Raw genomic sequence first — 13267 nt, 5'->3', positions numbered from 1 at the left:
CAAAAATAAACCCCTCAAAAGAGTCACACAGAGTTGGTACATGTCTTTAATCTCAGTACTTCAGGTGCAGGAGGTAGAAGTTCTATAAATTTGAGGTGAGTTTGGTCTGCATATTGAGTTACAAGCCAGGGACAGCTACACAGAAAAACCCTGTCTTGACAAAAAAAAAGGAAAAAAAAAGAAACAACAATAATAACAGCAACAAAGATAAAACAACAACAATAAACAATAATTACTGAACAACAATAGATAAAGTATGATTGGAGGTGGCCTTTTGTTTTGCAAACTGATAGAATAGAAGCCAATAAAAATTTCTGGACATGCAGATCACATATTTGGGGATGATTTTGAATAATACACCAGGCAACAAAACATGCTAAAAACTTAAAGTGGGAATCTTAATAAAATAATAATAAAAAAGAAAGCAAAACATCCATAGTCAATTGTAAGAGCTACAAGATGAAGAAGGTTTCTACCGGTAGCAGGTGGTGTGTGGGGTTTAGAATCAAACACCTAGGGGTTTGAATCTTGCCTCTTCTTCAAAGTACGCTGGGCAAGTTAATTTACCTCTTCACATCCCAGTGTCTACACATACAAGGAGATAATAACCTCATTGCTGATATTACAGCAAGATTGTTGCAAATTATAAAACTAGATAACTCTTCTAACACTAATAAGTGTTTTTAGAAATATTAGAGGATATAGCTATAATCTCCTTGGTCAGTGATATCACAAGTAGCTGAACGGAATTGGAACAGTTTGGCATTGAGAAAATTAAAGTCATATTTACATTTAGGCAATCCTACATCATTCTTCTCCTTGATAAAAGTGTTAGTGCATGAAAAAGGTGTTATTGGCATCATTAAGGCTTATAGGAAGTCTGAATATGACAAAATTGGTCTAAATTATCAAAACTGTCAGAAAAATACTTTTCACTCAATATGCCCCTTTTAGTAAAACTTCAAGAACACCTGCTTACTGTGAAGCAGGGTATGTATTCCCATTCTTAGGTATGTACTACTTCTCAAGTTCTGGAAAAAAAAAAACTCGTTTGCAAAGCTCCCCAGGCACCTTGCAATGTGATGTCATGGATCTCCCCACTTAAATAATTTCCCAAGTGATAGCCTCTGCCATCAACCAATCAGAAACAATTCCCTTTCTCTTCAGTCTTATCTGCACTTGTTTTTAAATGTCTTACACTACGAGCTCTCTAAGTTCTGCTCTTGTTTGCCCAGAATTAGGGAAATAACCAAAGGACACGAGTATTCCATCACAGTTCACAACTCCCCAATGTACATATAGATTTGTTGATGAGCACTCTCCTGTCCAACACATCTTGTGTATCATGTTCAGTATCAAAGTTGAAATGTACTTAGGGTCTGTTCCCCCATTACAGATTTAGTTGACTCTCACAAATTCCAATTTGCCATTGCATACCTATGCTCCATGTTGGAGGAAATGCCACTTGTTGGCTCCTGGCTGCCCGGCTAGCTTAGACCCGAAATTATCACACAGAAACTACATTAATTAAATCACTGCTTGGCCCATTAGCTCTAGCTTCTTACTGGCTAACTCTTACATATTAATTTAACCCATTTCTATGAATCTGTGTATCGCCACGTGGCAGTTAAATGGATATAAATTTGCATTACTTCTCATCGATCAATAATGTAACTTCTTTGTTGACGACAGAATCATCTTCCTTATTAAGACTCTGAGGACAGAGTTGAATAACACATTATGTATTCCAGTATGTAGACGACTTCTGTGATCATTCGTAATTTTCAAGGTAGCATATATTTTTTACAACAAAACAATAAGAAGAAAAACAGTAATAAGCAAGAAGAAAAGAGAGAGCATACGTTTCACGAAAAAGCTTTTTACAGTATTATAAAAAGTGCCTTTTATACTTCTATAAAAGATCAAAACAGTGAGATTGCAAGAGATGCTTTATTTATATGAAGAATGTCTCTCACATGGAGAAAAATGTAGTATGGCTCCCAAGAAGCAGTTCAGTCAGGAATGAGAATTTGTTCAGAGGTTGTGTTTTTTACATGAATGAAAATATAAATGTTTCCATTACATAGAATAAGCATTACATATAATGTGTGCTTTTATTATCTATAAATGTGCAATCCGAAATTCTGAAAAATTATGCATGTTTCTTAAAATATCAAATCATCAAAACAAATGCATCTGTGTTTATGACAATCTTTCAAAGTAGATAAATGTTTGTGAAACTATCAAGTAGTCTATCTTGTGCTATATTTTCTAACACTGGTAAGAAAGCAAGAAGGAAAGAGGGGGAAAGAGAGAGAGGGAAAGAGAGAAAAGGAAAGGAAGGGAAAAGGAAGGAAGGAAGGAAGGAAGGAAAGAAGGAAGGACACTACTTAATATTCTTGAAAATAGTCACACACACATACACTATGGGGGTGGTCTCCTAAGTTTTCAATATCCTTCAGTTTTCTCCTAGGCTGAAGTTTTCAAAATAATCTGAAATATTCTATATTACTTTTTCTACATAAAGGTATTTTAAATATATCACTTCCAAAGAATCACGTTTTTAGAAAATTGGTCTTTAAGGATAATTTCTGCTCATTTCTAATATTGACACCATATTCCAAACCCTTGTCTCCATAATGTTTACATTCAGAGCTGTATTCTAATAGCATAAAAAATGAAGCTTAAAGTCAGTGCTTATTTGATTATTGTATGTTTGATGACATGATTTTCAGGAACTATGACATAAAAATATTAAGACATTTAAAATAAAATGATGGCACACAAGCTCTTATCAAACAAAGACAGCATTTGTTGTAATTGATATTTGATTCATCATTACAAGAGACATTTCCATTAATATAGTGCTAAAGAGAATCACATCTCTGGGAAAAAGGAAATTTAGGAAACCATTGAGATTAGTGATAAGCAGTTAAAGAAATTCAAATTGTATAATTTCCCATAGACATAAATTAAATCACAAATCAATTATGAACTGAAAGTATGCCCAGATTTATGCATTCGTTAACACTATTGCGCAGAGTATACATGGCATTTAGTATCAGTGAGTCTCAAGATAGATACATCCTAGGAATGACTTCTCATAGGAACCCACATGAATGAAACAAGTGGAGAGGACAGATCAGTGCTTTTCCTTATGAACCAGAATGGCCTATTAGAACAACAAGAGCCAGAGATAAAGAGAACCAAGGCTAGGTATGGTAAAGATCAAATATATTAAATTATATAAAAGTAATTACACACACACTAGAGAGAGACGAGAAACAGAGAAAGAGAGACAGAAACCGAATTACAGGAAACACAGAGATGGGGAGAGAGGAGTGAAATAGAGACAAATCAATGCAAAAACTAAAATTTTTATTTGCACATACCATAAATTAAAAGCATCTGTCAAGTGGTTCTAATTGATATTTAGGAAATCTAAGTACAGAACACACAGGTGATTTTACTCTCATCATGGCTTCTCATGCTTTATTCACTTAAGTGGCAGCAAATGTTCCAGCAACAATGGCTGTGTTACAAATTACCCAATAATCCAGAAACATACAACAATAAGTCGTTGTACTAAGCACTTCTAACCTCAAGGGGTTCAAACAGACATAAAAAGTGTTGCTTATATTACTTTCCCTGGGCTTCATGCTAGAAATTCAAACCTTGAGCCTGGAATAATATTAAGGTGCATTTGCTCATCTGCTTGGTGGACTATGGTGGCCTTTAGCCAATGGACTTGGTTCCTCTCTATGACATATCCTTTTTAGGAAGTTAGGGTTTCTCCAGAGAATGTCAGCTTCCTACCAAAAGAAAGGTTGCAAAGAGAGAATCAATCATGTGAATCGTTGTAATCCATTTAGCTGTACAGATTTGGTCAGATAAGTCAGAAGCTCCCATCCATGTGCAAGGAATGAGCATGCAGACCTCAGCTTTCGGGGCTAGAATAAGCAGCATGCAGGAACCTGTGCTGTGGAAGACAGAGCTGCAGTTTCTTAAGCATCTTCCACAAGCTTTATCATCTATATATTTGTGTTTGCACAGGAAATTGTTTGAGTTACAAGCACTTTTGAAAGCTGTGGGAATTTCAAAATCATCTGTATAACCAAAAATAGGTACATGGATGATGAGGTATTTCATGGAAGTAATAATGAAAACACTCAGCGTTTATTATGCAAGGAATTTGGGAGCAAGAGGTCTAGCACATATATCAACATTCAATCACACTGTTTCGGAGATGTTGTCCATCTGCCACAAACACAATTGTTCAAAGAAGTAGGCATGGTGACAGTTTATACTATTCATGAATATATGCAGATGGACTGAAATACTACAGAAAGAAAAAGAATTGGAAAGGAGGCAAATGTTTATAAGAAATATATTTATTATTTCACTCTTTTACAGAAGTAGGTCAATATTTGTGATTGTGTATTTAAATACACCGTCTGACAAGTGTCAAATAATCATAGTTCAAAATAGAACATTTGAATTTAAAGATGGTACTAAAAACCCTAACTTAGTGTTTGAAATCAACTATAAATTTTGTATAATTTCTTGTCTGCTTCATATTGAAGCCAGGGAAACGGATAATAATGAATGAGCACACCGACTTTTCACATGTAGTTATTCTTGCTCTGATTATGAAGATGAGGTTATTTATGATTGAGGTTCATTAAACGATATACTGATGGAAGGTGCTAATGTTTATTTAGTTTTTATGTGATCCAATATCATTCAAATGAACTGTGGAAAATTTTTTGCTTTAAAAGTAAATGTAATGTAGATATTTTGTATTTAAAATAATTTAGTCTTTCTCATCTGAATACTCTTTACTGAAAAGAAAAAAGTTAATACTGGGGAAACATGTCAATACCTTGCTTCTACCTCCAGGTTTTATATTGTTTAAGGAACCTTGGTTGAACAAGACCAAACCAGATATTCAGTACATTGCTTATCAAATAATAACTAACAACAATAATAATATTAATAATAATTAGCAGAATGATAATGAAATGACCAAAACTTCAACAATGTCAGCTTTCTCTCCTGGTGTGATGTCATGTAACTTAAACCACCAAAAGACACTTGCTGTTCAGAGAAGAATCCCTGACACTCGGGTTTATCTTTAAAAGGAGAAACATGGGGTGCTCAGATGCAACAACTGTCAAGCATTTAACCAGCACTCTTTACAGCATTCCATGGGGACTTGTCACCTGTAGAGTTAAAAAGAACAGTCAGTAATGGGCAAGGAAAACTTAAAAACAGAATAATGTAGACTAACTTCCCTCATTCTAATGCCTATCCATCAAGAGGGAATAAAGTGTGTTAAAATTTCAATAATATTTTTGCTTAGATTTGAAATACATATTCTATGACTGACAGGTTAAACAGGTAAATGAGTGATAAATGATAAACATATGATAGACAGACAGACAGACAGACAGATAGATAGATAGATAGACAGATAGATAGATAGACAGATAGATAGATAGATGATAAACAGAAGATAACATAAAGCAATGCCTGTGTCTGATTTACAAAATTGTGAGAAAAGATAATGTGGGACTAAAGTATGTTTTAAATAAGCATACTTCCGTTCAGTTTGAACTTTGTATTTATTTCTGGAAGTAAAGCATAAGGCTATCTGCAGACTTTGCAAGGTCAATTATGTGCCCTTTGAGAATAGCCATATTTAAACACACAGATAATATTTTTATTTTTGCAAAACAATGCGCTTGCAGTCAGCAATACAAATATGTGCTCCTTATTGAATAATGAATTGCCTATGCAAAAAGTATTTATATAAGGAACAAAGTCAGAAAAAAAACCCTTTCAAAATAAGAAGTTTCAGATTCACTTGAAGGACCTTCTAATCTTACTCTAAATGACATTGTATCTGAGTTAGATGGATGGATCTTGCTATCTTGCTCATAAAATTGACGTCATTATGATTCTAGCTATGTGTAAAAGGCATTTTAATGAGTAACGTCTATATATGACCTGAACAAAAGACGCCTTGTTAAGTAACTGGCAGAAAGTGAGAGCAGAGCTGTGACCGAGTATATTCCCAAAGATGCAGGCACTATTCTGCAACCAGTGACTTGGAAAGAAAGTTGCCGTGGTGACAAGGAAACGACAACATGGTGATTTCTTTTTCTCCTGACCATATTATAACTGGTGTCATCTGTCGCAGCCCTTTGGAGCTGTCACCTCACCTTTTATCCTTGTGATTTCCTACCTGGTCTTCACATTCCTTCATTATGACAGTTTCTCCTAAACTGTAATTTAAGGATGCACAAGCAAAAAAGAAGTGGGAAGAGAAATCATTCAGCTTCCGAGCATTAGTTAGCATTCCCTGAATTGGCAGGTGCTGGGCAATTAACAAGCTTGTTTTAAAATACAGATTTTCAGATATTTAGCCATGGGGTTTAATGATATAGTTTGAATTGTTTCTAAGACAGGAAATTGCTGTGTTTAGATGCACACAGTGCTGGAGGAGATAGATTTGGGGAATTATATGGTAGAAGTCATCATGAGAATGGCCAAGCTTCAGTGAGTTCTGTGTCTATTTGTTCTACTATTCTAAAGGATAATTTAAATTTCACTTTAACCTGGATTTTTCTAGTGCAGTTGTTCATGATTTTAAAAGACACCTACATTTACTTTCTTGGTTTATGCACAGAACAAACATTTAAGTATTTACTCTGAACTGCTGAAATTCATGGCTTTACAACTGTCAATACCCTAAGTCCATTAGGCAAATGCCTTGAAAGGTACAGAAAGCAAGCAACAAGGAGTATCAATACAAAAGCGCAGAACTCCATCAATGGAGGCCCATTTGACCTTTGAATTCATAATGTACAATTAGTCTTCCAAAAACTTTGCTTATATTCAACAACTATGCTTCAAAAATTACTTGAAAAATTTCTATTGAAAATGTAGATTTTTTTCCCTGTTCTTTAAAGAAAATTTTGTAATTGCATTGTATTATTTATAAATAATCTGGAAGTAATTAATTATTGAATATGAATAGGTTCTATGTTAATATGCCATCTTATGCAAGAAATCTGTGTATCTGCAGGCTTACGTATCAAAAATTGTTCCTGGTAACAAAGAATTTTAATATTAAGATCTATGAAATATAAACAGGATAATGAAAACTAAGTTTTCCAAAGGTAAGCAGAAATCCATCTGATTAATCTTTTGAAGCCTGGTTACTAATTATTAATGAACTCAATAAACAAATACATTTCTTATAACTCTGAAGTACTCTACATGTTAAAGTTGGCATAAAAAGCAATACTTCTTTCTGTTTTGTAGGAATATTTTTATTTTCACAATAATTGGAATCATCATTTAATATATAGACTTTTATGCTCCTCCTGCTAAAAAAATTGCCAAAATGATTATTTCTCTAGTCACATAAATTACAATTGTTTCATTTTTTCACTATTTTAAAATTTCATAACTTAGGAGTATTTTCTCATGACTTCTAAAGATAATATGAACATGTAAAAAATTTGATAAAGTATGTAGTGATTTCTATATTCTCTATGTTTATAAGCCATATGTGCTGTCTCCCTTATATGAATATTCACTCATGACTCCTTTAAGAAAGTTTTATTGACAATTCATAGATAAATGATGAGAAATTAAGGAACAAGCACATTATCAGACCCAGATATAGATAAGAAACTTACGATCCCAAGAGAGTCTATCCTTAAAGACTCTACAAACTTATCTTAAAAACTAGTGTACAAATGTATTTATAATGTTGAAAATAATCCCAACTTTGAGTAGACTGGTATGGTGATTTGTATAAGAATAGACCCCATAAAAATGTATGCTTAGTCACTAGGGAGTAGAACTCTTTGAAAAGATTAGAAAGATTATGAGGTGTGGTCATTGGGAGTGGGCTTTGATATTTCAAAAAACCCTGTCAGAACTTCCAGGTCTTCTTTCTTTCTGTATGTCTTTCTTTCTCTCTGTCTCTCTCTCTTCTTTCTCTCTCCCCGTGGACCAGATTATAGCTCTCAGCTATTGCTCCAGAACTATGCCTGCCTACCTGTATTCCACAATGCTCACCTATTGTAAAAATGGACTAAATCTCCAAAACTATAAACATGACCCAATTAAATAGTGTCTTGGTCACAGTGTTTATTCCCAACACTGACTAAGAAAACTGGTGTACTTCCTCAAAGCCAAAAACAATACAGCACAAGAGTATCTACCTCTGGAAAATATCATTCCATGTTGCTGATGAGAATTTCTATTGGTTGATCAGTTGCATATATACATATATACATACCTAGCCTGGGAAGTTGGTATTTTTCAATCTGTATATACTAAGGCTCCACAAAGATTTCCAATCCTCCTTGAACACTCTGTGGAATCTATCATTACATTTAAGTGCGTATGTTGTTGTGGGATATTCTCATCCCATTCTGACACTTCCAAGACTGCTGATAGAAATTTACTTGAATCAGCAGTTTGAGTTAGCTGCTAGCTGACCAAAATTACCGTAGAGGTTTTGGGGGAAAGAAGGCATATAGGAAGACACAGGAGATGTTAGAGAGAGGTCTAGAAAGATTCTTGGCCCTTTTAGATGGAGGAAGGAGAGAGAGAGGAGACCACTGATTGTTTCTCTTCCACGTATCTAATCATGCAGGTTCTTACCTTGTATCTTAATTCTGAGTTTTTAATTGATAAAAATAATTAGATAAATGCTTCAGTATGGGAGATGAATTTTCTCCTTTTAATAAGGGAGTATGGAGGAGTTCACAAGGTTCCATATTACTTAAGAAACATTTAGTAGTTAATATTTGCTGGAAGAGGAAGTTCCACTGAGTGGAACTGAGTAGTAACTATGCTCTGATATATAAATTCCCACCTATGTTTATGCAAGGAACACAATTTAAATTCAGTTGCACACACACACACACACACACACACATTCACACACCACTCTTATGGAAACATACAAATATACACATAAGCACAACATGAAAGTGGGATAGAGACAACTTTAGAAGAAAAGAGGTTTCACTGGAAGGAATGTGAATTCAGAGAGTAGGGAGTAGGAATTACTAAAATGCACAATACACATTTGACCACTGAGTTCTTCTATCTTCCCTTCCTTGAAATCTCTCCACCATAGCCTCTTACAGATTTCCTGATCTCAGTGAGTGCTACCAAGGAAACATACATATCTGAAAATGCAAAACTGAAGTCCAAAAATAAAAGAAAACAGGATATTTTGTCCTTCCATTTCTAGGGTACCTCATTCTTCATTATTGTTTCCAGCTCTTTCAAATAGTTGAAAATATCTATTTTTCATCTTTCGTAATATCTAAATAATATCACATTGTGTAAATGTACCATATTTTTTATTACTCATCCATAAGTTAATGAACTTCTAGGCTCTTTCCATTTTCTGGTTATTTTAAGTGGAATGGACCAAGAATCTATACTCAACAAACCATAGGCTCTAAGGAAAAATAATATTCTGATAAAGAAACTTAATATTGAACCCTATGATTTATCACTATATCTGATCTCTTACCAGAGAATATTCTTTTTACAGTTGATGATGAATAATATAGAGGCCATGACTGGTCAATGTGCTGAGAAAAAAGACTACAAAGTGCTTACTCCCAACACAAGCACAACCCTTTCTCCTGGGGTTCAGGGTTCATTGTAAAAAGAAGAATGGGAAGCCTTATAAGAGTCAGGGTGCTGGATAACCGCAAAAGACTAAAAAGCATTTTCAGGACACAACAGGCGGGTGCACATTTGAACTCACGGTAGTTGTAACAGCATGAATAATACCCCTGCATGCTAAAGCCAGACAAAATTCCAGCATGAAGAAGAGAGATTGCCAAAAATTACCACTCCTCACTAAAATGTGTAGGCAATGGGTTTTGAAATCTCTTGGCCTGGTCTGTCACCTGGTACCCTGTCCCTTTAAGAGACTAGTCCCAAACACTCCCAGTCTCTCTCTTTCTGCCAGCATGGCAAGGAAATCTCTCAAACTCCTCTCCAAACCACTTTCTCCTTTCTCTCTCTCTCTCTCTCTCTCTCTCTCTCTCTCTCTCTCTCTCTCTCTCTTTCTCCTTCTTCCCTTTCCCCTCTTTTCCCCTCCCCATCTTCTCCATAACCTATCAAATAAACTCTATACCCCAACTCTCTACATGGCTTATCTGTCTGTCTCTCACCCACAGCAGTCTCCCACCCACCAAGGGGACACACGGAGGCCTTGGGTGGCATGATGGTGTCCTTGCTGGACCCCTCGTGGGACTGGCCTTAGGTCACCCAGAGTCATAAATGATAGCATTGGTGTGTGACTAGCTCAGGCTCTGTTCACACGCCCTGCCATCCAAAGCAGGCCAGCTGAGGACACATGAGGACCCTGACAACTTTCCAACATCCTTTGCCTACTGCATCACTGCAAATGGTAAGGTCCCCTTCTCCATGTCAGCTTTCACTCACATTCATCTGTGCTTATTCCCCACAGCTAAGGACTGATATTTGGGTTTTCACCTCTGACTTTTCTTCACTTCTCTCTCAGACTGTGTCCTCATCTCAGGCCACTTGGAGTGATATTATACAGTCCTCAGTTCACATACCAATGGGTCTCAAATTGATTTGACCTAGTCCTCAACCCTTGCTTCATCCTGAAGATGTTTGTGGATAAATAGAATAATGAAGGCAGCTTGTTTGTCCCGGGCCACTTAGCCCCAAAATAATCACAAAGAAGCTGTATTAAGTAAATCACTTCTTGGCCCATTATCTATCTCTAGCTTCTTATTGGCTAATTCTTACATATTATTTTAACCCATTTCTGTTAAACTGTGTATGGCCATGTGACTGTAGTTTACTGGCTAAAATTCAAGCATCTATTCCGTGGGAGCTACATGTTTTCTCTCTGACTCTGCCCTTCTTTCTCCCACATTCCATTTAGTTTTCCCTGCCTAGCTCTGTTCCCCTATAGCTCTCCTATAGGTCCAAAGCAGTTCTTTTATTCATTAATGATAATCACAGTACATAGAGGGGAATCTCACATCAGATAAATAGCCATTGGGGCCTCACCTTTCTCATGCTCATGCCTTGGGGAATATACCTAAAACTCCCTGTCCAACCTCCAATCTGGTAGGTCTTTTACAGACTGCAAAACCTCTACTTTACTTACAGTTTTCTGATCTTACCCACCTTTGCAATAACAAATGGCCTACGTGCCCCTTAATAACAACCTAAAATGGGAGTTTTCTAATTTCTATCAGCAAACAGGCAGATTAAAAGTTTATCTCCAGCCGGGCAGTGGTGGCGCACGCCTTTAATCCCAGCACTCAGGAGGCAGAGGCAGGTGGATCTCTGTGAGTTCGAGGCCAGCCTGGTCTACAAGAGCTAGTTCCTGGACAGGAACCAAAAAGCTACGGAGAAACCCTATCTCAAAAATTAAAAAAAAAAAAAAAAGTTTCTCTCCAGCCATGCTCCTCTATACTGCTGGTGTCCTGCCAGCATCTCATGCTCATCTGCTTTTCCTTTCACTGAGCAGACCCATCCCCACCCACCTGGAAACACTTCTTTTCTTGCTCTTATTCCTTCTCTTGTTCCTATTTCTTTTCTCAATCCTATTCTGTCTCTGCCTCCACTAAAGCTACTGGTCCCACAGTAACCAGCAAAACAGGCCAGATCCAAGGCGACAGTTCCACTTCCAAGCCTCGCTCCCCACTGCAGCTGGTGGTTGGTGGCACTGAGTAATTTTTCTGTCCACTTCATGTATAAAAGAATGTGTTAATGGTGTGGTCACACAGATGTTGTTGTAATAAGAGAGGCAGGCTACGATCCTGGCGCCCGGCCACCCACACTGCTAGCTTTACTGGAAATAATTACATGGAAACTGTATTCTTTTAAACACTGCCTGGCCCATTAGTTCCAGCCTCTTATTGGCTAGCTCTTACATATTGATCTAACCCATTTCTAATAATCTGTGTAGCCCAAGAGGTGGCTTACCAGGCAAGATCTTAACCTGTGGGTGTGTCGGGTGAGAGAATCATGGCGACTGCCTGACTCAGCTTCTTTCTCCCAGCATTTTGTTCTGTTTACTCCACCCACCTAAGGGTTGGCCTATCAAATGGGCCAAGGCAGGTTCTTTATTAAATGAAAGAAACTCCTCCATCAAGATGTGATTCTGCTTTAAATGTATGTTCTACAAGTCCTCTATGTCACTCTTGTTATTTATATCTATTTAAAATTCCTGCTGTGGCTCTGAAAAACGTGGTTCCTCTGCAAAGCATACAACGGCCACCATTTTGACTAAGAGCAGGGCAGATGACCTTATTACCATCTTGAATAAGGGCAGGGCAGGTGACCAAGTCCAGCCATCTTGACTAAGGGTAGCTTAGTTAACCAAGTTGCCATCTTAACTGAGGAATTCCTTGTCTAGTCTCATGGTTTACTTACCTTTTTGCGTCTTAATTCCTCTTACTGAATCTGTTACATGTGTGGTTTGCACAGTGGTATTCTTTCATTCTTTCGATAAGGCCCACCAAAGTATCCACTTCACCCAAATCCTGTTTAATGTGTGTGTGTGTGTGTGTGTGTGTGTGTGTGTGTGTGTAGGAATGCATGTGACATTTTATTTAACTTTATGTATAAACATAAGTTAACTTTAACTCTGTGTGTAAATGTGTATGAAACTTAAAATCAACTGTGTGTAAATGTATGTAGACTTGTAAATGTTTTAATAGTCTATTCATTATATCTTATTACAAACTAAGAAAACAATAAGTCTCATATTTCAAATTGGTATGTACTTTTAAATCGCTTACAAAAATAGTGTATATATGATCCATACTTGCTTTAAAATATATTAAGCTGTTTTCCACTATTGTCAGTTCTACCATTAAGCTTCTATTGCAAAACGCTTTTTCTTCTTTGTCTTTCACAAGTATACATTCACCTGTCAAGTTAAAAGCCAGTACAATCAAGTTTGGACTCAGCTTTCCAGGCAGATTCTATGCTGTATACCTGATATAACTTATCTATACCTGATAAATATCCCTCCACTGCTCAGAGATCTGGGGAATATGACATTTAGATGTTTAATTATTAAAAAACTTTTCATAACAGATAGACAGGTTGGCCCCTAACAGCAACACTCTTTTTCCTCCAAAGAAGATAGAAGACAGACGGGCACAGAACAATGTTCATCCAAAATTTGCTTCTTCAAGTGAAGTAACTAACCTCTGGACAAAAC

This window comes from Microtus oregoni, unplaced genomic scaffold, assembly GCF_018167655.1.
Source record: "Microtus oregoni isolate MIOR12 unplaced genomic scaffold, Mior012 000030F_ref0000283, whole genome shotgun sequence".
Taxonomy (NCBI): Eukaryota; Metazoa; Chordata; class Mammalia; order Rodentia; family Cricetidae; genus Microtus; species Microtus oregoni.
This window is presented reverse-complemented; position numbering follows the sequence as displayed.